Genomic DNA, 26,268 nt, shown 5'->3' on the forward strand with positions numbered 1-26,268 from the left:
TCTCAACAGCATCTATTGGCAATTTCCCTTTCTACCTGGACATTAAATCACACACCATTTCTCAGACTCCCTCCAGTGAGCTGTGATCATGGGTCTACATTCTTGAATACAAGAGATTTTATTTAAAAAAATTAAAATATGTTTAAAATACATAAAATAAAAATAATATTCTAAAAAATATTGTATGTTTCCATTACCAGTTAAACACTGTTATACTCCCTCCCCTCTGTAATGACCACACTGTTATCCACGTCCATGAGTCATTTCCCCTCTTTGCATGAGGGGATTTTTGGAGGTAAGGGTCTAAGTCTTTGGTGGTAAGTGGATGAATGTATGTATCTGTCAAAACCCACAGAACTATATACCAAAAAGATTTAAAAATTTAAACAAATTTAAAAAATTAACCAAGGTTTCAGGAGATCCCTAAATGATATGCAGATTGTGATAGATGAAACATTTATGATTGAAGATAATACTGAAAAAATATACTAAGTAATGAAAAATAATGTTCTGAGTGACTATTTTAAACCAAAGACAAAAAGGAAATTTATATGCACACTTGTTGAGGAGTTCCGTCCAGCAGAACCCCTCCCAGCTGCCAGGGATGAGAATAAGTCTACTGAGGTATAATCTGCTTGGGGAAGAAAGGTGGCCGATCTCTCAGAGAAGGGCCTTGAGCCTGTTTTTCAATGTGCTTTTATTGGGTTTAATTTACATAGGAATACAGGGTTAAAAGCTCAGTAATCATTGTCAGGCAGTAATGATCAAACAATAGAGAACATTCAAAGAACTATAAGGGTTTATTCTGAGTCAGGGTCAGATAGCCAAAGGGCAATAAAACTTGAGGGAAACAAACTCATTTTATGCTTGGACTCTAAACCTTTAAATTGAGGGCATTCTTAGCAAAGCAGGTTGCACAGGGTTTTGTGCATTCTTTCTTAGGCCTGATAGCCCTGAGGAATTGTCCTTTACAGCACAGGGTTGCATCACCCACCAGCATTGTTTCAGTTCTGAATCAGGTGGGGGATGTCCGCAGCCAAGAGCTTAAGGGACCTTTTACAGACAGAATGAGGACTCAGGCTATGTCAAAGCCAAGGGGTGAGGGTCCATCACCTCTTTTTCTCCAGTCCCCTAAGTCTTTCCCTAATAGCCCCTTCAAGACTGTGTCTGTCTCAGGTTGTCCATCCCTTGAGGAATCTTACCCATAATTGACTAAACAGCCATCTTCCAGGGGCTAAGAAGGGTAAAGTGGGCAGAGAATGTGCCTCTGCTGGGAGGATAAGCTTTTTCTCCTTAGTGTCATATGGTCCCAAGGTATTTTACTCAGCTTTAGCGATGAGGGACTACAGTTTCAGAATTCATGGAGGGCAGTTCCCAACACACACTGTACTTTAGATGAGAAAAATTTGTTTCTTACAAGGGTATGAGTTTACAATTCTGAAATTAATTCACCTCTTTTATTAGAGTTAAATACATAATTATGTTGCAGTCATAAAGCAAGGGTTTCACTGCCAGAGAAATATGTTAGAAATAAGCAAGTGGATGGGAGAAGAACGACTATCATGAACTATTGTGGTGAGAATAACATGTGAAATAACATAAATTTATATAAATATGCACACGCATATACATATACACAGACAGATACATATACACACAGACAGATACAGGAACATATATAGCTATGTGTGTGTAAATGAGTTTGCATAAATTCATATATTTTGTAAATTTATATGATGAAAGGGTCTGGAGGTAATGACGGTCCAGGAACAATGAGCATATCCAGCATTGAGCTCTTAGATCCTAACACGGTTCTCCACTAACAGAGACAGAGACCTAATTCTGTGGATGGCATAACAATTATGAAATGAGCCCAGTGTATCTTGCTGTAGCATAAAGTAAGGGAGTGGGAAAAGAAGAGGTAAAAAAAGAATGAAAAAAAAAACAGCATATGAAAAGGATAGAGTCCAAATGAAAGAGCTTGCGAAGGTCTAAACTGGAAATAATTTGTACAACAAAAAGTAATAGTGGTGTTGAATATAATCCAAAAAGTAAAATACATATTCTTGAGTGCATATTAATATATTACCATTTATTTTTAAGGAACATCACACAGGAACAGACCTGTTGTGATTTTTAAGGAACATCACACAAAAGATTATGGTCACAGACCTTGAGAACAAAGATATAAATGAACCAAGTGGAGTTTTACAGTCTTTGTTATACCAAGAGGGGTACTTTGAGTAGTTTTAATTTTTTTCTTCTTGTTATGTATTATTTTTTGAGAATATGTACGCTAAGGGAGAGAATAGCTGCTATAAATAATTAAAGTGTGATTCGTCTGGGCCAAGAGAGCAAAAGTTGCTAAAGCTGAATGCAACATCTATGCTCAATGATTTTAGCAAAAAATACTGTCTTCAAGAGCAGCTTTTAAAGATATTATTCCAATCAGCACAGCCCTCAAATCATACACTTGGAACTTTTGCAAGAGACTTATAAAGTGAGAATTTATAAAACATACTCTGGCTTCCCCTCCTCTTCTTCTCTGTGTCAAGCGTCACTCAGAAGTGGTTGTCACACCAATATATTTGCATGGAGATAGTGAAAAAATTAGCTGTTGTAAGTTTTCTGCTTACATAGATTCAACTGGAGGGAAAAATTTGAAAGTCAGTTGCTAAATATATTACTTCAGTTTGCAATGAAAATTAATTTACAGTTGAAACCAAGAACCAGAGAGATATAACAGAACCATGTTACACTTGCTGAAAATGTTGCACTCTGAGTGAAAGGGCCAATGCATCCACCAAAATTCTTTCTGATCCATGTCTAAAATGACCTCAGGATTAAGAGCACTAGGTTTGTTTTTTATTTTACTGAAAATAAATTATATATGCATGTGGCAAAAGAACATTTCTATTTTTACAACTTTATGAGAGTAAAGGAAAAAACACTAACACTACTCATTTCTTACCAGTTATCCCCTAAGTATATGGCTAATAACAGATTTTTTTTAGATCCTCCCTACAGTACATACAAAAAACCCATATGTGTGTGTTTGTATCTAAATATAAGCATATTTAAATATGGCTCTTTAGGTTTTACTGTTTTTATTATTATTTACTTTAATTTACTGGGAGTTTTTTCCAAAACAACACATCCATCCTCGCTGATAGAATGTAATTTTTAATGTCTAAAACTAAATGAAACTTCAGATTTTCTATATACTTTTTGATCAACTTCAGGATAGAAGTTCAGCAGTTCAATGCGTAGCATAAAGTTCAAAGGGCAAGTATAAAGTTCCAGTGTAGAGATGGTGGTATAAATCAGCAAAACAGAACTGCAATTCAATCCAAGCAACAAACAGAATGATACAAAACTAAAATATTTCATTGTCAACATAAAAGGAGGCAGTCAAACCTTAAATGGTAATAGAGGCAGAGGAATTTCTGAAAGGAGTGGATAGTGAGCAAGTATGTTTTGAAGGCAGCAGGAAGGCGTTGGGCCTGCAGATCTTAGAAAGAGCCTACAATATTTATACTTTTAGCTAAAGGTATACCACATCCCATGTTTGTGGTGGTAGGAATGGGATGCGTGAATAGCCAAAGGGGCTTCACTAGACCTCTTTTGGGTCTCAGAATCAAAGGATGAATTGAATTGCAAAACTCATTTTTTAAAAAGCACATTTTCCAGAACAATCTTTCTCTGAAGGTGTAAGAATAAAAGAATTTAAGGTCCTGTCCAGCTGTGGCCTAGCTGGTGAGAGCATCATCTCATAAACCGAAAGTTCATTGGTTAGATTCTTGATCCAGGCACACACCTAGCTTACAGGTTGTGTGTGCATTTTGGATGTGTACAGGAGGCAACCAGCTGATGTTTCTCTCATACTGATGTGTTTATCTATCACCCCCTTCTTTTCCCTCTTTCTAAAATCAATAAACGTGTCCTCAGATGAGGATTAAAAATGATTTTATATTATGAAAATCTCATAGCTGTCTATATTTGCTAAAAACAATGCAAGTGAACTCAAATATAAAATTCTGGTTTATGAGAAAAAATTTACTTAGTCACTTTGGCCCTTTCTTTACACAAACTTTCTTGAGAGGGAAAAAGATGGCCACTCAAAATTGTCCACACCCTAAGCCCCGGGACAGTAAATATAACTTTGCTTGGCAACAGGAACATCACACAGAAGATTATGGTTACAGACCTTGAGAACAAAGCTATAAATGAACCCAGTGGACTAAATTTAGTCATATAAGCTCTTTAGAGTAGAAAGTGATGTGGTGACAAAAGAAATATTGAAGTGTAATGTAGAGGACTTGACAAGCCACTTCTGACTTTGAGGATGGTAGGGGCACAAACCAAAGAATATGTGGACCTGTAGTACCTAGAAAGTGATAGGAAGCAGATTTTTTTCCTCTCAAGATTCTAAAAAAGAATGCAGTCCACCTACACTATGACTTTAATCTGATGAGACCCATGTCAGACCTATAATTTATAAAATAATTGGATAGGGAATAAGTTTACATTGTTTTAAGCCACTAAGTTTGTGGTAATTTGTTATATAATCAATAGAAAACTAAACAACCTGCTAGTACTGAACTACATTGAAATTATATTGGCTCCTATAAATCACTGCATCATCTTTCATTTGTTTACAATTAATCCCATAAGCCTTTGGTATCTTGGAACAAAGTTATGCCACCTTCTGCAGATTAGGATACTTTGAGGAATAGCTTTTAGCTAGTAATTAAGGGTTAGTAGATTGAATATGTGTCCATTAATCATCAGATTACCATACAACCTCAGTTGTTCATCATAAATGTTGTAGTTGGACCTATTAAGCCACAAAGATGGACATGCTGAGTAACCAGCCTTATGAAATGGAAGTAATATAAACAAAATCTGGCTTAAGCCATATCTGACATCATAAATAACTTACTTGAAAAAGTTGTGCTAATGCCCAGGATTCTTATTCCTACTATCTTGCCTTCGCTCTTTCACCTTGAACCTATGCCTTCAAGGGGAGTCAACTATAAACAAATTATGGTAAAGTAAATAGTTGAAACTTAGTTTATGTGAGGTTATGCATGGTATATCGACACAATAAAAAAGAGTTGTGGCTCTGCAGTCTTACTCCAACATCCCTTTAAAACAGCAGTAACGGAAAATTCACTTCCTGGGTAGATGTTCTTCCATTTGACCTGCGGCTTCAGATCTATAACTAATCATGGGCAGTTGCTAATTGTACGGCTTGGGAATGAAGGACTTTGCAAAAAAAAAAAAAGCATTGAAAGTTTAGTGAAAAGATATGTGGTTAGACTGCGAAAGCATTTTAAGAAGTGAATATATAGGAGTCCCCAAAGTATTTAATGAATATTGCATAAATGGCCAACTAAAAGCACCTCAGAAAAAAGAATCTGAAGAACCAGATAGACCAGATGATCTATTCTGGAAACGTTAATCTACCTTTTCTCCCAAACCACCCATCCTTATCCAGTATACTCATGAAAAATTACAGAAGAGTTGAAATGCATAGGTTCACAAACACAGATGCTTGCTTACCAAGGATCTCATTCTGGCTACAGTCACTATTATGTACCTGTTACTGATTATCTGATATGAACTGTTCTCCAATGAGATCAGCCAACTACCTGGAATCAGGTTTATTGCGCTGGGATTACATTGAAGTAATATTACCAGTTCTGCTTTTCATGAGAATTACTTTAGCACCAGTGAGAAGATTGATTAAAAGTAAATAAGTTTCTCAGAGATAAAAACTGTAACAAATGCTGTGTTTACTATAATTTAACAGTAACCACCTCTTCTAGCTCCTTTGTTAATTCATAAAATTGATTTGTTTAAATTAAAGCAAGCTCTGACTGGTGTGGCTCAGCAGATTGGGTGTGGTCCCACAAAATGAAGTGTCAACCGTTCGATTCCTGGGTTGCAAGCCAGGCCCCTGGTGGGGGGCATGTGAGAGGCCACCAATCCATGTGATTGATATTTCTCTATCTTTCTCCCCTCCCTCTTCTCTAAATTAAAACAAAATGTGAATATTCATTCAGACACAGTGGCTTACTCTTGTGTGATGCTTGACTCAATATTTATTTTTGACAGGTAAAAGAAATCTATGTCAATCATTTCACCATCACTATTTCTACAGCATCCTTCATTTTATTTTTCACTCAACTTATTTATCTTAAGCGTCCTTTATTCAGCCTTGTACAGATATTTAACAATGTATAAAATGGTCGGCTGATAAAGGACTAAATAATATCCATCATTTTGAAAACAAGGTAAAATATATGAATCAAAATGAAGAAATAGATATATGGGAATGGCAAGGCAGAATGATAACTTGTAAGAAAAGAACAAAATAAAAGATATTTAATTTTCACTGTAGACAAAAAAACAATGTAGAAGTAGTTAACCATAAGAAAGACTTTCTTAGGTTTTATTTAAAGGCAGAGAATAGAAAACACTAAAGAAAAATAGAAGACAAATTACATGCAGAATATGACTATAGAAAAATTAGAATGATATATTCTGCTTAAAATACTATTATTGATATAATTATAATATAAAGTAATATAAGCAATATATATTAATAAGAGGAAGTGTGGTTGGTGTTGATGAAATTATTTTTCTTAACAAAGAGGATAGTCCAAAAACAATGATGGCAAAGTGTTGTCTGAGAAAGTATGGATACTGTCATTTATAATATATATGCATGATACTAGATCTCCAGTGGTGCCCTTCTAATTAAGCAGTCAACAAGAAATACCATTCAACTGCCTCTGTACATATATACACAGAACAAACTTCAGAATTATCAGTTCCAGAATTTCCTGGGTTTACAAAGTTACATATAAATTTGTGTTTCCTTTTTATTATTTTCTTCTATAATTTGGCCATTATTTAGGATGGAGGATGAATCTATTTCTCTTCATTTGATTTAAACTTGAGTAACTGTTAGTGAATAATTTATCATAACAATTAAAAAATGATCGGAAACATCATTGCCTTGGACTTCTGCCAATATAACAATAAATGGTAATTCTGCTAAGAATGTGTTCCCTGCCATCAGAGCCTAGGTATTTTTCTTAGAAAAAGCAAAACTAATTTTAATATTATTTTTATCGAGTTTTCAGGCTTCCTACAGGGAAAAAAATGACTTGTAAAGGCATGTTGTTTAAAGTTTTTTTTGCACGTTTTATGTGAATATGTTAGCTGTAATATTGCAAAGATTGCTTAGAAGAGAAATTAAAATCAGCTATCACAATGACTATTATAAAATGCATGTATTTTATAGAAAAATTTGGCTAATTTTTAAAACTAAATTACATTGCAATATTTTATTTCTTGACCTGGATGGTGATTATACGGGAGTTCAATGGAAAACAATGTGTTATACTATTCACTTATTTTTAGGAAAATTTCCACATGCTGTTGTTTTATACTAATTTTAAATATTTTAAGATATTACTTGCTTATAACATGGAATCATTCGAATATAGAAATGACATTGTTAATTTATTCAATCTAGACATATAACTAAGTATATTCCAAAGTCACTGTGTGTGTGTGTGTGTGTGTGTGTGTGTGTGTAGAGAAAGACATTTATTTTAAGAAACTGGCTCACATAATCATGGAGTATGGCAAGTCTAAAATCTTCAGAGTGGGCCAGCAGGCTAGAGACCCAGGGGAGATTGACACCACATGTCAATAAGAAGGGTACTAAAGAATTCGAGGCCATATTTTTTAAACCAACACAATATTCCATCTGCCTACAAGTTATTTTCATTTCTCTCACCTGCAGAATATACTTGACTCCCTAAATACTCCCCAAAAGTATTTCCCATTATACCATCAGCCTTGGCCTGAAGCCAAGGATCTCATAAACCTTATTTAAGTTCCAGATGTGGTTGAGGATCCTTGAGGTTGGTTGTTTGGATATAATTCTCACAGTTCAATTCCCAGTCAGGGCACATGCCTGGGTTGTGGGCCAGTTCCCAGCAGAGAATGCATGAGAGACAACCATACATTGATGCTTTTCTCCCTCTCTTCTTCCCTTCCCTCCTCTAAAGATGAATAAATAAAATCTTTATTAAAAAAAGAAAGGAGAAAACACAGCAGTAAATGATCCATAGTAATTCTGGAATTCAGTTTGGCATAAGATGTCCATTTCTTGATTAGGGTTCAAAACAGGTCCCTGAAAATGATTTTTATGTTTTTTGGCTCTGTTTCCTAAGATCTCAGTTCTGAGCTTTGATTCATCCTTTCCTCCTCATAAGAAGTAGTCCATGTTTTCAGCAAAGTGAATTTCTCCACTTGTTTTCTGTTCATAGAAGTTTGGGGAACTTCTTTTTATTAGTACTGTCTTGATTCCTTTTAGTCCAAGTTGGTATAATTTAGAAACTTTATGGATTTCTTATGTGTCAATTCATTATCTATTTCATTAGACCAAGTTCACACACACACCAATCTCTTTAAATCCTTCTATATTTGGGCCCCCAGGAGGCTTCTGTGGCACAGCACTTTCAGGATTTTTAAAAACCTGTTGTCTTTAAGATCCTCAGAAGGCATTTTGTTTGACTGAAATGGAGGCACCACCTTACGTCTTTCTGATACTTTAACAAATGAATTTTCAGTCATACTATTGGGTTCCTCTTCACTTTGAAACAGGAACACTCTTCTGGTAACAATCTAGAATTGAGCATTGTTACTTTGAGTATCCTTTATGTGGCTGAAAAGATTGTCCTGGTCCCTTATATTTACTCCAAATTTTATCTGGGAATGTTATAATCTAATCTTCTCTTGAACTCTTTCCTTGCCCAGTTTATCACAGGAGGCTAGACGAGGCCAGATGGTACCTTCAACATGCTGGAAATCTCCTTAGAGAGATGCACACCGAGTTCATCCAGTACATTTTTAGTCCACATTAAGGCAGGCAACAGTCTCAAACTTCTCTTCTAAAACAAGGAAAGTTTTTAATTCGACCTCCAGTAGTGCTTTCCTCCTTCCCCTCACCAACTGTTCTCTTGAGGTCTGTCACTCTGTCCCTAAATGGATTCCACATGTTTTAGTTTTCGGTTCAGTAGCATCCCACTTCTAGGAAACAACTTTTATTCTAGTTACCTGTTGCTGCATAACAAATCACCCTGAACTTAGCATCAAAATAAAATCATGGTTTTACTGTGTTTGTATATTCTGTGGATCAGGAAGTTGGACAGGGCATAGCTTGTCTCTACCATATAATGTTTGGGGCTTCAGCTAGGAAGACTCAGGTAGTTTGGGGGTGACCAAAGTCACCTCATGATAATGAGTAAATACAGGGAAAAATAAATTTAAAGGAACGTAAATATGACATTTTAGGTGAAATGTTCAAATTAAAGCTATAAATTATTACACTTATATTATTACCCTACCAACCACACTCAGGCAAGCATTACTTCCGCTGGACCCTGTATAATAGAAATATAAAATATTTTATATCAATTCCCTTAAAATTATATTTAAATTGTCTTTTCACAAATAACTTATAGATTATAGCTTATCTCCTTTCCTTGTAATTAAAGAATGATATTATTTATGACACAGGAAATATTTATAAATATTCCAGTATCAGCAAATAAATATGGCCTTATGCTAGAATGAGTAAATCATTATTTTAGTTAAATAATAGCTTACTTATCTCATTATTAATCCCCAAACTCTCACAAAAATCAGAAAAAAAGATTACATTTTACTTCAAAATACTACTCTGAATGCTACACTCCATTTCCTTTATAGAAGCATTTTTACTGGATATAAAGTCAGAATTCAAATAATGAGAATCTTTCTCTGTACTTAGCAATTCTTCAAGGCTGTGAATCAGAATATATTGTGTCTTTATTACTATTACATTAAAGTCAATGTGACTCACATGCACAATAGTTATGAATGGCTCTACCATATATGTAGAACAGCTGGTAGCCTAGGGCAGCAAAATATTAAAGAAGTAGAGTGTTTTGTGACTGTTTATTATGTGAGTGGTTACTTGCTAGAAGGAGGAGACATATTTTATATTGCCTGGAGCAGTAAAAATCCTCCAGTTGACATTAGTCATGTGCTTTTAGTAAGAGACACAAGACATACAATGCATAAACGAACATCTCAATTTGACATTAACTGTTAGTATGTTAACTTTGGGTCTTCTTGGGTGTGATAAATGGCACCTGAGTAGTTTTTGTTTGTTTTGTTTTGTTTTAGTTTAACCTGGTATTAAATTATTAATTAATGCTAGTGTAAGAAGATTTATTCTAAAATATGGGAGTTCCATGATCTCAAAAAGTCACATTTCTTTATTTATTTTTCCAGTTACAAAACATTTTATTAACAGATAGTTTAATATGATGCTGAGGATTTGAGAGGTGGTCCCACAGTTCATTGTGTCTTTCTTTTTCTCAGTTCATGTCCATTAAACATCTTTGCTTCTTCTCTTTTTACTTCTGCTATTTTTCATGTACCTGCTTCCCATGGCTTCATTTTTAATTATTAAATCATTTCATTGTTATTCTGTTGCAGTCATCCTGATTTTTCCCCCTTGGCCCTCTTCTGCCTATCTCACCCTTTACTTCCAGTCAATTCCCACACTATTGTCCATTTCTGTGGGTCATTCATACATGTTCTTTGTCTAGTCCTTCCCCCTTCTTTCCAGCATTATCCTCCTCCTCCCCTCTTTCAGTCTGTTCCATGTTTCCAGCCTGTGGTTTCATTTTGTTTGTTAGTTTATTTTGTTCGTTAGATTCCTCTTATGAGTGAAATCATATAGTATTTGTCTTTCACTGAATGACTTATTTCACTTAGCATAATGCTCTCCAGTTTCACCTATGCCTTCACAAAGGGTAGGAATTGCTTCTCTCCTTCTGCTGTGTAGTAATCCATTGTGTAAATGTACTGCAGTTTTTTGTTCCACTCATTTACTGATAGACTCTTAGGCTGTTTCCAGCACTTGACTATAGTAAATAGCACCACTGTGAAATGGGAGGAGCATAAATTCTTTAGAATTGGTGATTTGGAATTCTTAGGGTATATTCCCAGCAGCAGAATTGCTGGGTCAAAAGGCAATTTCATTTTTAACTTTTTTAAGGAAATTCAATACTGTTTTCCACAGTGGCTGTACCAGTCTGCACTTCCACTAACAGTACACTCAGATTTCCTTCTCTCTGCATCCTCCTCAGCACTTGTTATTTGTTGATTTATTAGTCATGACCCTCCTGTTAGTCATGACCCTGTATTATGAAGTGGTATCTCATAGTGGTTTTAATTTGCATCTCTGTGATGATTAGTGATGTTGAGTATCTTTTCATATGTCTATGGGCCATCTGTATGTCTTCCTTAGAAAAGTATCTCTTCTGATCTCATACTCATTTTTTAATTGGATTGTCTACCTGGTGTTGATTCATATGAGTTCTTCATATATTTTGGAAATCAAACCCTCATCCGATGTATCATGGACAAATATATTCTCCCATATAGTCAATTTCCTTTTAATTTTGATGATGGTTTCTTTAGCCATGCAGAAGTTTTTTTTTTTAGTTTTGTGTAGTCCCATTTATTTATATTTTCTTTTATTTACCTTGTCCTAGAAAATATATGGTCAAAAATATTGTTATGTAGGATATTTGAAATTTTCATACTTGTTTTCCTCTAGGAATTTTATGGTATCACAAGTTATATTTAAGTCTTTTATTCATTTTGAGTTTATTTTGGTGTATGATGTAAGCTGGTAATTGAATCAAGTGATGTCATGTTTAAAACTTAGTTGTCATGTACTGTAAAACTGTATAATTACTTGAATTTAAACTTTTTCATAAAGACATTATAGAGGACTTATAGTTGAGACCAATTTTATGCATTTTCTATGCAAAAAATTAATCATCACATTTATTATTCTTGTGAAAAATGCCCAAGCTTATTTTTTCTATTGAAATATGTTGACTCACATGGAAAAAAATCATTGGCATCAAGGCCTATTTCCAAAGGTAGAAATAACTGCAAGTGAATGTGTTTTGATTACTACCTTGGAGCTAAAAGATCACTTTCCCATAAAAACAAAATGATTGGACAAGAAACGTATCCCAAGAATAGCTTACAGGGAAAAAAAAACAAGAGGAATGCCAAGTTCAAGCTATGACTCTCTTTTAACGGTGAATGAATTTACAACTTGAGAGGAGGGATATCATGAAATATCACTTAAGTGTAAAGTGCTCACATCAATAACAGAATAAACTAGGATAATGTTGGGAATTTTTAAAAAGAAATTTGCGACTTAAAAAGCATAGCTTCATTCATTTAATTATATAACAATATAAACATATTAAATGCTAATATTATTAAGCAAGCAGTAAAAATCTTATGTTATACTTAAAATTTTTTTCTGATATCCTACAAAGAAAAAGCCAAAGTGTGTACATGATAAACATATACTATATATATATATATATATATATATATTCCTAATTATTTTAGCACCACACGTAAAAATATTTTTACCTATCCATCATGAGGTAGAATTACTAAAAAATGCATCAGTTAATTCCTTAAATATTTATTAGAAAAATACAGATTGATTTTAAAAAGACACTATTTTATATAAATAAAGTAACAATAACTGAAAAAAGCCACCATCGGAATTCTTACTGCAACAGAGGCTGACCTCCATTTCTGATGAGTACCATCATGATGTTGATAGACAATCAATTCTGTCAGTCATCATGGAAGTGATTGCTGATGGATTTTATTGTTTTGGACTTAGGGACATCTTTTTGAAAAAAAATTTCTTTCCAGATTGAAATTCTTGACACGCAATCAAAGTTGCAGAAGCACAGAAGACTATGAAAGAACTGTCACTAAGGAACAATTGCTACAGAACAATCTATAAGATCAGGTCAAGGATTTGTGAGATGTTTGCACAAGATGAAATGTCAGAGTTCTAAAAGTATTTATGTGCGGCTGAAAAACTTTATTTCCAGTCAAAGTACCAGTATGTCTGTGTAAGGATAACAATTAAAAATTTAAATTTAGTAAGTCAATATCTTTTATTTAAATGAAATACTACTATAATAAATGCAAAGATTTGGAATGATATGGAATTTTAATCCTTATTTACTTAAAAACATGTTGGGTATTTGAGAAAATAAGTATAACATAGTCCTACAAAAATAAATATGACATTCAAGTTAGCTAATTATCTCATTACTGAGAGATGACATATAAATATTAAAAAAAACATAAACACATATTCTTAAAGCCCTGACAATGTGCTGGACATACTACTAGATAACTGGAATATGGATATGACTGAGATATATTCCCTGTCATTCAAAACCTGATATTATAAATTATAGATATTTATAAAATATTTTACTACATTATTATAAGCATTTATTAATTAACTTTATATATATATAAAATGTCAATGGATCTCAAAGATTAGAGTCATGAAAGATCATGGTTAACTTAGAGATTTTTAGATCATATCCAAGAAATCTTGATTTAGCACATTTTTATGGATATAGGACTCACTAGTTTTTTTAAATACCTTAGGTTATCTGATTAGGTTGGTTTCTACAAAGAATTTGCCAAAATTAAGGTTAAAGGTGTGGTTTTTCATAAGACCACCCTCACTTCAGACACCAGCCACAAGTGTGGATGTCCCTAGGGTTATCCTCATAACTGATCATCTGGCTATCAATTTGAGGGTCCCTGTAGACCCCCTCAAGTTCAATAATTCACTAGAACAACTCATGGAACCCAGGAAACTGGCTATATCATAACTAAACTTTTATATAGCCAAAGGATGCAAATCAGAACCAAAGTGAGACTCTGAAGGGTAAGGTCTGGAAAGGTCTAAGATGCAAAGTTTCCATCCTCCAAGGGGATGCATCACACTCTCAGCACATCGACAGGCAACAATACAGAAGTACTGCCAACAAAAGCTTCAGTACTTCTGAAGCTTCACCCATCTAAGCTTCACCAGAGTTCACTGCCAGGCACGATTGAATAAAAGTGGTTGAACTCATTCTCCAGTGTCCTCATATGACTTACAGTCCTGACTCTCTTATTACTTTATAGTATGTCCTACCCTCATCTTGAGTCACCTCTTTGATGCAAACCATCTTGTATGGTGTGGCCAAGAGGGCACGCTATGCATAAAAATATATTTTAGCCATGGCTGGTGTGGCTCACTTGAGCACCAATAGGCAAACTACAGGTTCACAGTTCAATTCCCCATCAGGGCACATGGCTGTGTAGGGTACCAGGTCCCCAATAATGGGCAGGGGAAAAGCAACCACACACACTGATGTTTCTCTCCCTCTTTCTCCCTCCTTTCCTCTCCCTGTAAAAATAAATAAATAAAACATTTAAATAAATAAATAAATAAATATATGTATGTATACATATATGTGTGTATATTTAATTACTCTATAAATTCAAGTGGTTAGTAGATTATCTTCCATGTACTAGAGACAAAGCCTAGCCAATTCCTTCATTAAGGAAGGAGTGAAGAAATTCCTTCATTTCTTCACCATCCACAAACGAAATTTTAAGCAGCAGGGTTTTTATTTTATAGATAGCATGAACAAAGGAATCAATGACCTCTCTTACAGAGGACTTAATATAGGTGATACTGGGTATAGCTCTTGATATTCCAAAGAATTCAGTAGTTGTATTTAGAGTACTTTGCATGAATTAAAATTTAGAATAGGATTAAATATTTCTATGTGGGGGTGGAGAATAGAAGATGAAATGGAGGAATACTGATAAAAAACAAGACTGTTATGTTGGTAGCAATTCATGCACATGCTACAAGACATAATAGGAATGGAGGAGTGTAGAATTATGCTTCCAAAACATTTGCTTTAATTGTATTCATTATGTTGTTATGAAAACTATCTTAGGCCAGATCTTTGATTTTTTTGTAAAAAGTTCAATTAATAAGGTTTCCACTTGTATTTTTATTTATTATGATGAATATTATTGTTTTATGTTTTGTTTGTTTTTTACTTTCCACAGAAAGACCCACAAAAATATCTCATCTTTTCACAAGAATTATTTTATATTGTACAAATTCTGCAACAATTGTTACCCTCCAAACTTCCCAAAAAACAGAGATTCTGAGGTTAGGCAGTAAACAACATTATCAAATTTGAGGGAGGTAAGAAGTGTTATAAATATTTTGAAACATTAATCTGTTTGCAGAGTCAAAAGTGTATCAATCAATGCATTAAAAGTGGAACAGGAAAATAATATATACACATGAACATAGTGGGTAGGTAAAAAAACAGATAAAAATGTAACAGTCGGAGAATAGAGCAGGGGAAAAGTAGATAAGCAAAAAAAGTTTTGAGTTGATAGGTCTTACAGACTGTGAAAAGAAAAGGAAAAGAAGATTCTCTATAATCTTAAGGTTTTCATTTTGCTCTGCCAGAAGTACAGGAGGAGCATCTTTTGGGAAGATATTAGTTCAGTTTTGAACATCATCTTAAGAAGGTATTTGCGGGATATGAAAGCATAGAAACCAGGTGTAGTAATAAATCATTATGGCTACGAATGGAGATACTGGAGTTAAGATGTGACACTGAATGCTGGCTGTGTTCACTTAATGGTTATGATCTAATGTAAGTTAATACTTCCCCAAAGCATCCATTTTCTCATATATAGTAGAAAAAAATTTACAATATTTATTGTTAAGAAAAAAACTGTATTACATATACCCTCATTATTCTTACTCCCACTACCAACAACCTTACCCTTACATGCACACACGTGAACACACATTCTGAGTGTTGCTTCTGGAAGGTGCCTTTTCTCATCTCAGCACCTAGAATCAATTATCATATTTCAGAGTATTCAGAGTATTTGCCCTCAGCCCAGTCCACCCCCCAGTGCTCCCCACCCCCCTTCCATTTCCACCCCCCCTAGTTTTTGTCCATGTGTCCTTTATTCTTGTTCCTGCAAACCCTTCCACTTTCCCCCTGAAATTCCCTCCCCTCTGGTCACCCTCAGACTGTTCTCTATTTCAATGTCTTGGGTTATATTTTCCTTGTTTGTTTGTTTTGTTGATTAGGTTCCTGTTAAAGGTGAGATCATATTATATTTCTCTTTCACCACCTGCCTTATTTTGCTTAGCATAATGCTTTCCAGTTCCATCCATGTTGTCACAAAGGGTAGGAGCTCCTTATTTCTTTCTGCTGCATAGAATTGCATTGTGTAAATGTACCATAGTTTTTGGATCCATTCATTTACTGATGGACACCAAGGTTGCTTCCAGAACTTGGTTATTGTAAATTGTGCTTCTATGAACATTGGAATGCATAGGTTCTTTTGGATTGGTGCTTCAGAGTTCTTAAGATATAATCCTAGCAGTAGAATTCCTAGATCAAATGGCAGTTCCATTTTTAGTTTTCTCAGGAAATTCCATACTGTTTTTCCATAATGGTTGTACCAGTCTGCATTCCCACCAACGGTGAACTAGGGTCCCCTTTTATCCACAACCTCTCCAACATTTGTTGTTTGTTGCTTTGTTTATGATGGCCATTCTGACTGGTGTAAAGTGGTATCTCATTGTGATTTTAATTTGCATCTCTCTGATAGGTAGTGATACTGAGCATCTTTTCATATGTCTTGGGACCCTCTGTATGTCCTCCTTGGAGAATTGTCTGTTCAAGTCCTTTTCCCATTTTTTAATTGGGTTCCTTGTCTTCTTAGAGTGAAGTCTTGTGAGTTATTTATATATTTTGGAGATTAAACCTTTGTCTGAGGTATCATTGGCAAGCATGTTTTCCCACACACCAACCCATGATTTCTTGCTTAAGTTTTTGAACTTTAGTCAAACATGATGTCACAAAGACTAAGAAAATATTTAAGGAAAGAAAAATAATCAGTATATCAAAACTTTTGTTGTTCTTTTATCGCCAACTTTCAAAATCATTTTCTTGGTTTTGATTAGGGTCATATATTTTAGAAGCAGAATAAATACTCACTCTGGAGGCATTAAGATCCAGGAGAGATATCACTGAATATGTGTAAATTGATGTGCCCTTACCTTTTCTAGGACCATAATTAAATTTCAGTAACAGTTGTTTGGTAGTGGAGAGAGATTTTAGAATGGAGAGTGTTAGAGCCAACATTATCATGCCTTGAAGGTGCTCACTAATACAAAGACAAAACGAAAACCTTTGCGATAGTAGAACAATTTTAAATATCTAACTTAAGTTTATGTAGTTGAAGTAATCTACTGAAGCAATTTGTTTGGTTTGAAGAAAGTGCATGGAGCATTGACATTAAACACTTGAATGATTTATATGGGCTGTGCCTGAACTAAAAAATTATGCATTGTAAGCTTTCTTTGACCTTTTCCATGCTGTCTTTTTATGACCTTGGTTGATCAAGCTAAAAATTAGACCATTGTAAATTCCTTCTTCTCTCTTAATTGAGATTATTCTTCTTCAATTGTAAAACAAAAATGTATTTTTATTTTAACATTTTGTATTTATTATCCATGTAAGTATCTTTAAAGATAGAAATTATTAGGAAAAATTTATAAAACCTTTAAGCCAGCAAAATTATTTGTCAAAACTGTATAGTGCCCTCTATTTGTTCCAAGGTGAGATGTCTATAAAATATTATTTTGTTAGTATTTTACCTAATGTTGGGAAGAGAGTAATCCTCTGTTTATACACAATTATCATGATGCAAAGAATATATTCAATATTCATTTGGAACATGCTGAATTTCAAATATTTAAAATCTGACAAATTTCTCTAGAAGCACCTATTTAACTCATCATTATAAAGTAGAAAATATTGAAAACCAGCCAAATAAAAATCACTTACATACATTTATTTAAATTTGATTATGTAATATTTTCATTTATCAATAATGTATCATGATTAATAATAATTTAAGAAACAATTTAAGATGTGATCATATCAATAGATGCAGAAAAAGCTTTCGATAAGGTACAACACCCATTTATGATAAAACACTCAGCAAAGTGGGAATACAAGGAGCATTTCTCAAAATAATAAAGGCCATATATGAGAGACCTACAGCCAATATCATACTCAACGGGAAAAAACTAAAAGCTTTTCCACTAAGATCAGGAACAAGACAAGGTTGTCCACTTTCACCACTTCTATTCAATATAGTATTGGAAGTTTTAGCCACAGCGATCAGGCAAGAAAAGGAAATAAAAGGCATCCAAATAGGAAAGGAGGAAACAAAACTGTCACTGTTTGCAGATGACATGATAGTGTACATGGAAAATCCTATAGACTCTACCCAAAAACTCCTCAAACTAATTGATGAGTTTGGCAAAACAGCTGGTTATAAAGTCAATATCCAGAAATCAAAGGCATTTTTGTATACCAACAGTGAATCAGCAGAAGCAGAAATAAAGAGAAAAATCCCATTTGATATAGCAAAAAGAAAAATAAAATATCTGGGAATAAACCTAACCAAGGAGGTAAAACAAACTTTATGCAGAAAACTACACAGCCCTGAAGAACGAAATCAAGGAAGACACAAACAAATGGAAACATATACCTTGTTCATGGATTGGAAGAATTAACATTATCAAAATGTCCATACTACCCAAAGCAATATACAGATTCAATGCAATACCTATTAAAGTACCAATGGCATATTTCACAGACATAGAACAAACACTTCGAAAATTTATATGGAACCATAAACGAGCTCGAATAGCAGCTGCTCTTTTGAGAAAGAAGAACAAAGTAGGGGGGATCACAATACCTGATATCAAACTGTATTACAAGGCCACTGTAATCAAAACAGCCTGGTACTGGCGCAAAAACAGGCACATAGACCAATGGAACAGAACAGAGAGCCCACAAATCAACCCAACTCTCTACAGTCAATTAATATTCGACAAAGGGGGCAGTAACATAAAATGGAGTAAAGATAGCCTCTTCAACAAATGGTGTGGGGAGAACTGGACAGCTACGTGCAAAAAAATGAAACTTGAGCACCAACTTACACCATACACCAAAATAAATTCAAGGTGGATAAAAGACTTAAATGTAAGTCATAACACCATTAAAGTCCTAGAGGAGAACATTGGCAAGAAAATCTCAGATATTTCACGCAGCAACTTCTTTACTGATATGTCCCCTAGAGCAAGGAATGTAAAGGAAAGAATAAACAAATGGGATCTCATCAAAATAAAAAGCTTCTGCATGGCTAAAGAAAACAGTATTAAATTAGCAAGACAACCAACTGTATGGGAAAACATATTTGCCAATGATACCTCAGACAAAGGTTTAATCTCTAAAATATACAAAGAACTTACACGACTCCACTCTAAGAAGACACCCAACCCAATTAGAAAATGGGAAAAGGACTTGAACAAACACTTCTCCAAGGAGGACATACAGAACATTCAGAGACACATGAAGAAATGCTCAATATCGTTAGCTATCAGAGAGATGCAAATTAAAACCACAATGAGATACCACTTTACACCAGTCAGGATGGCTATCATAAACAAAGCAACAAACAACAAATGTTGGAGGGGTTGTGGGGAAACGGGGTCCTTAGTTCACTGTTGGTGGGAGTGCAGACTGGTACAACCATTATGGAAAACAGTATGGATTTTTCTCAGAAAAATAAAAATCGACCTGCCTTTTGACCCAGCAATTCCACTGCTAGGATTATATCCTAAGAATCCTAAAACATCAATATCAAAGAACCTATGCACCACAATGTTCATAGCAGCACAATTTACAATAGCCAAGAGTTGGAAGCAACCTAGGTGCCCATCAGTAAATGAATGGATCAAAAAATTGTGGTACATATACACAATGGAATTCTATGCTGCAGAGGGAAAGAAGGAGCTACTACCCTTTGCAACAACATGGATGGAACTGGAAAGCATTATGCTGAGTGAAATAGGCCAGGTGCTGAAAGACAAATACCATATGATCTCACCTTTAACAGGAAGCTAAACAACAAAACAAACAAGTAAGCAGAAAAAAAAAACCCAAAAAACAAAGACACTGAAATAGAGAACAGGGGGATAGTGACCAGAGGGGAGAAGGAAGGGAAGTTAAGGGGAAAAAGGGGGAGGGATTTGGAGGAACAAATAGGAAGGACACAGGGACGAGAACTAAGGGGGGGGAGGAAATGGGAGGGAGGTGGGGAGCAAGGGGCAGGGGAGGCTGGGATGGGAGAAATAGACAAAAAACTGTACTTGAAAAAATAACTAAATAAAATTTAAAAAAAAAAAAGAAAAAAATGAAAAAAAATTTAAATAAATATGTATATTAGTATTAAAAAAAAGAATAAATAAATAGTCCAAATGCTCAAATAATCCTAAAAAAAAAAAAAGTATTTTTCTCTGTATGCTTATAAAGTCCTACATGTTGAAAAAAAAAAAAATTGAAGTTAAACCATTTTAAAAATAATTTCAAATGTGATAAACGTGTGATATTTGCAAACATACTGTGTTTTTTTGAATTAAAAAATCTATGAATCATAAGAATGATTTTTCCACATTTTATCTTGAACATTGTAACTCAAACGCTCAATGAAAGATATATGACCCACAGATTATATTTCATATTATGTTAACTATTTTCTCTCATTTTCTCTTGTTGTCCTCATTTTATATAATGGATAGAAATACAAACTCCTTAAAGACTATGAGCAAAAATAAAGCACAAAATATGCAGCTCTTTTTATTATACTGTTCCTGTTATACATGAAGGGTTATTCCCACTGGACAGAACTCCCTCCTCAATCAAACCTTAGTTGGGTTCATCTGAATACTCTTTGAAAATATTTTATTTATTTATTTTTAGAGAGAGGAAGAAGGACGGAGAAAGGAAAAAACATCAATGCATAGTTGTCTCTTGCATGCCCCCTACCAGGGACCTAGCCGTCAACACAGGCATGTGCTCCGTCCGACTAGGAATCAAACCAGGAACCCCTTGGTTCGCACATCAGCAATCAATCCACTGAGCACACCGGCCGGTACTAAATACTCTTTAAGACTAGACCTTGTTTTATTTTATCAATAATCCTGCTAAGAGTACTTAGGGTTAATAGGCCTATTACGATATCTAATTAAATACCCCATCACTACCTCTCTTTGTATCTAATCAAATTTCTCCTAGTAATTTTGTGCTCACCAATTCCTTATTTTCCCATCGGGCTAAACTTCCTCAAATGTATTCAAAGTTGAACTCCATTCTACACTGAAGCCTCTCTTCTTCCTTACTGCAATAACTCAAAATCAGTCTTGCTGCTTTAACAATTGTTTAGTATTATTTATCTTTGACATCACAAATTTAGATTTGAACAAATTGTTATTTTTTCTCTTTTAATTCACACAAATCAAATACCATAGAAATGTTTTAATTTAAATTCTGTCATATATAGTTTTATTAAAAAGGCAGTAAAATTATTTAAGACCAAGTTTAAATAAGAAAACATTTTATGATCCATATGGATGAAATGAAGGGGTCTATCAGTTACTTTCAATAATTAGTCTATAAAGATATGGTATAAAAAGTGGCATAACAGGCCCTGGCTGGTGTAGCTCAGTGGATTGAGTGCAAGCCTGCAAAGCAAGAGGTCACAGGTTCAATTCCCAGTCAGGGCGCATGCCTGGGCTGCATGTCAGGTCCCCAGTAGGGGGAGTGTGAGAGGCAATGAAACATTGATGTTTCTCTCCCTCCCTTCCCCTCTCCTTAAAAATAAATAAATAAATAAATAAATAAATAAATAAATAAATATTTACAAAGTGGAACAACAGGAATTATTTAAGAAGAAGATGAAATAATCATGAAATAGAAGAGATGAATGCAATAACTGAACACGGTAGGACATTTACATTGCTCTCTTAAAATGACCCCATAACAATTTCATGTTGCTCTTATCCAGACTCAGGTAAAATTACATAATTATCACTTGCAATTAGTTTTAAGTTTAAAAGAAGGCATCAATTAATTTACTTTAATAAAAGAAATATAAAAATGCAAAATTTTGGAGTAAACTTGATTTTTATACTTCTATGACACAATTTTAAAATAAATTATCTGATATGCTCTTGTTAAGATAAAATGTCTTAAAACTGTTTTAAATAAATTTATTACTCTTTCTAGTTTTCTCTTTTCTATTTTGGCTGTTCATCAATTTATTTATTTTTCCTCTGTTAAGCTGCTTTTAGGTTTGCTTCTCTAAACACCTGTCTCTCTTCTTCCTTTTGTTGAACAAAATTTCAATCCAGAAAAGAAGCTGCTGAAGTGCAAGTGAATGAAATATTCTAGGCAGGTGTTTTTATTTATCCCACTAGCTGAACTGAATATCTAAGCAGGAGGAAAAATGGCACCTTGTATCTTAGACACCATGATGCTATATAATATGTAATACTACTTGTAATTTGCATTTGAAATTGACCAGCTATTATGTACTAAGTTCTTTTGAAACTGTGGTAATTATGAAATACAGTAGCTTTCACTATTCATACCTCATTATATAAGACAGATTTATTGCAGTATATTTAAATAATAGCTATTACTTTACCCTTGTGGAATAATAGTAATTACTGCAGATATTTACATTACAGCCACTTTTTAATTTCTCTATAATTTTATTTATTTTGATCAAAATGTTCTGCTGAAATATTTCCAATGGAATATGTGAGGATATGGCTAAAATATTGGAAATATTTTATTTTGAAAGTATGAATTAACATTATAATGTCAAAATTAAATGTAAAACAGCAAGATTAACCTCTATATTTAGACTTATTAAGAATACAAACAAGATGTCATCTAGCATATTTCTTTGTATACTATTATCTCCTGTATTCTCTCACCTCACATTGACTTCCTTTGCTGATTTTTTGTCTACTCTCAATACAAACACTAGAGACTTTCAGGGCTCAGTCTTGAGCCTCCAATTTATTCTCTGTGTACCACCTTTGTTATCACTTTCATGTATTCTCTTGACCTCAATTAGATGCATATGATCATCACTTTCACATTTTAATCTCTGGCTTTCTTGACATCTCTACTCAGAAGTTTCACAGGCAACTCATCTTAAGACATTTAATACAAGATGTTTTGATTGTTTCCCCTCTCCCAGTTCTTCCACCTCAGTAAAAAGGCATTAACTCATTACTAGGTAGATAGTGGATACATACTCTTGAAATATCTGTAGATTGTATAAATTATTGCATAGGACTTGATTCCCAATATCTAAAGGTTTAATTGATTTAAAATCAATCCATAAAAAATGGTCTAATTGTTGTTAGATAAGAGGAAAAAAAGCTTTTTTAAGGAATCATGTAAGGGGCAAGAGTGCTTTTGTTTGTTTATTTTTTGTATTTTTTACAAGAATTAAACTAATGAAATTTATTATTTGAAATGGTAAAGACATTTTACTCTTTCTATATTCTTTACTGCTCATGCACCTGAGTCTGCTGGTTTTAGCGTAAACTGTTTGCATGTGGAATACATTATAAAACAAAGATGAGGGATTGTGTTTTATTCAAGTCTTGTGAGAAGTGACAGACTTTGAAATCAGATAAATCTTTCTTTGAATTGGTATTTGCATTGAAACCATGCAGAAAATTTCTCTCTTTAATATGACCTTTCCACCTTCCTTTGTCTTTGATTCCACCTGGCCTCATTCAGCACCCTGACTCACCTGTATCCTTCACCCTTAAAGGATCACTCTTTTAATTATTAAGCCCTCAGGACAAGTTGAACTGAAATGCAGGTCTGGCTGTTTGCTGATACAATAGCCGATACTCCAGAGTCAGGTGCTGATGTAAAAAAAAAGTGTTTTATTTTCAGGAGCTGGCCACCTGGAAGTTGGGGGATGCATGTTACAAAGGCTGCCTCCTGGGGAGATGGGGGATTTGTGTCTCAAAGCCCATCTCCACCTCTCGGTGAAGACAGAGGTTTTTACTAGGAGGATGAGGTAAACAGAACAACTATGTGTAGACTAGCACAGTCCATTCTGCCAAGGCAAGTGATGGTCTGGCGTGGTGCGTATCATCCTGGTTGGTCATTATGGATTCATGTCATCTTGACTTTACGTTATCCTGGCTTCATGGTTGGAACATCAGCAAATCTTTTGGAACTGGAATGCTTAAAGGCCAGGGTCTATATAATTTGAATCCCAGTTCCTAGGATTCTTAAACAAAAATGCCACTCATCTCCAAGCTACATATTAGAATTAGCACTTACAGAAACACTGTCAAAAAATAGAAAACTGTATTTGAACAACAATTAAATAAAAATAATTTAAAAAAAGAAAAAATAGTTGAGGGGGGTGCAATTCCCTGTTACAGTTTTCCACTGTTACATAATAAGGTTCTGATAAGTATGAAATGATTTAGACACAAAGCCTCAAGTCTGTTGACCAGAAAAACAGTTTCAGTCAACTTAAAGATAACATCCAGGCCTCAGCTAAAAGTGGAAGGACACCACCAACCACACCCTGGCAAAACCAGACAGAGTAAAGGCATGGCTGGCATCAAGATCAGATGCAATAATCAGTTACCACCTACCCTAAAGCAGATCAATCAATAGAGACAATGACCCTAACATCACCATGATTAATGCTTTCTTTTCACCTGTATAACCTATCCCTTAAAACAGGGGTGTCAAATTCACTTTTGCCAGGGGCTACATCAGCCTCTAGTTGCTTTCAAAGGGCTGAATGTAATTTTAGGACTATATAAATGTAACTACTCCTTAACTAGAGGCAAGGATCTCAGTGCTTTCACCAGGTAGGAAGTAAGTGCCATCCCCCAAAAACATAAAGTTGAGGGCTGGATTTGGCCTGTGGGCCTTGTGTTTGCCACTTGTGCCCTAAAAGCAAGGGAGTTAGGAGTTGGAAAATGGGCTCACCTCTGGCTTGAGTCATGGTGCCATTTATTTAATTAAATAACCTTTACTTTCTTGACTGCAAACTCCTGTCAGCATTTGATTAGGCTTTGCTGCAAAGGGACCCCTTTAGTGTGGTAACAACATTACTAGTAATGTTATCTTGAATGAGCAACTATGCATCTGAACATCAAATAATTTTACAATTATAAATATAATATTATAACAAAATAGTCAGTGTGTGCATTTCTGGCAGCCCAAATATATTAACAACAGCAAGAAGTAATTTTAGGTTAGAGAATCTCTAAGAATAACTATTTGTCTTTAAATTTTGTTTAATAATTATGCAGCAGAGAGAAAGAAGGAGTTCCTACACTTTGCAACAACATGGATGGAACTGGAAAGCATCATGCTGAGTGAAATAGGCCAGGTATTGAAGGACAAATACCATATGATCTCACCTTTAACAGGAAGCTAAACAACAAAACAAGCAAGCAAACAGAATAAAAGCAAAGACACTGAAATAGAGAACAAGTGGGCAGTGACCAGAGGGGAGAGGGAAGGGAATTTAAGGGGAAAAATGGGGAGAGATTTTGGGGAACAAGTATGAAGGACACAGGGATGAGGACTTGGGGGGAATGGGAGGGAGGTGGGGAGATGGGGCAGGGGGGCTGGGATGGGAGAAATAGACAAAAAACTGTACTTGAAAAGTAACTAAATAAAAAGCAATGTGAAAACAAAATTTCTTTAATAATTTCTATTGATTTTACAAGTTTCAGAGTTATTTATGGAAATTATGAAAGTAAGATACTAAACTCAGCAGAACATTATAAAAATAAAAGTAAAATGAGCAAAAGAATTATTAAATATTTACAAAATAAAAATGAGCCCTGGCTGGTGTGGCTCGGTAGAATGAGTTCAGGCCTGTGAAGCAAAGGGTCTCCAGTTCAATTCCCAGTCAGGGCACATGCCAGGCTTGCGGACTAGGTCCCTAGTAGGGGGCATGTGAGAGGCAACCACACATTGGTGTTTCTCTCTGTCTTCCCCTCTCTAAAAAGAAATAACTACAATCTTTTTTAAATTAAAAAAATAAAATGGTATAGTCAAAGTAGAAAAATAATGCATTTCTAGATTTTTAATGATCGAGTGACCACCAGGGCCTCAGATTTAGTGGGATTAATTCAAATTGCACTTAACAGTCTGCTTCTGGTCTAGAAAATCTTGTGCAGACTTATTAGGAAACATGTAAGTATTTAAGCAACCTGCTCAGGTAATGTGGACACAATACACCAGTGTCACTATACCCCTGCTCTTATGTTTGAGAAAAAAAGAGAATATAATAGATTGTGTTAAA

Source organism: Artibeus jamaicensis, unplaced genomic scaffold (assembly GCF_021234435.1).
Source record: "Artibeus jamaicensis isolate MK-2021 breed Jamaican fruit bat unplaced genomic scaffold, CSHL_Jam_final contig_466, whole genome shotgun sequence".
Lineage (NCBI taxonomy): Eukaryota > Metazoa > Chordata > Mammalia > Chiroptera > Phyllostomidae > Artibeus > Artibeus jamaicensis.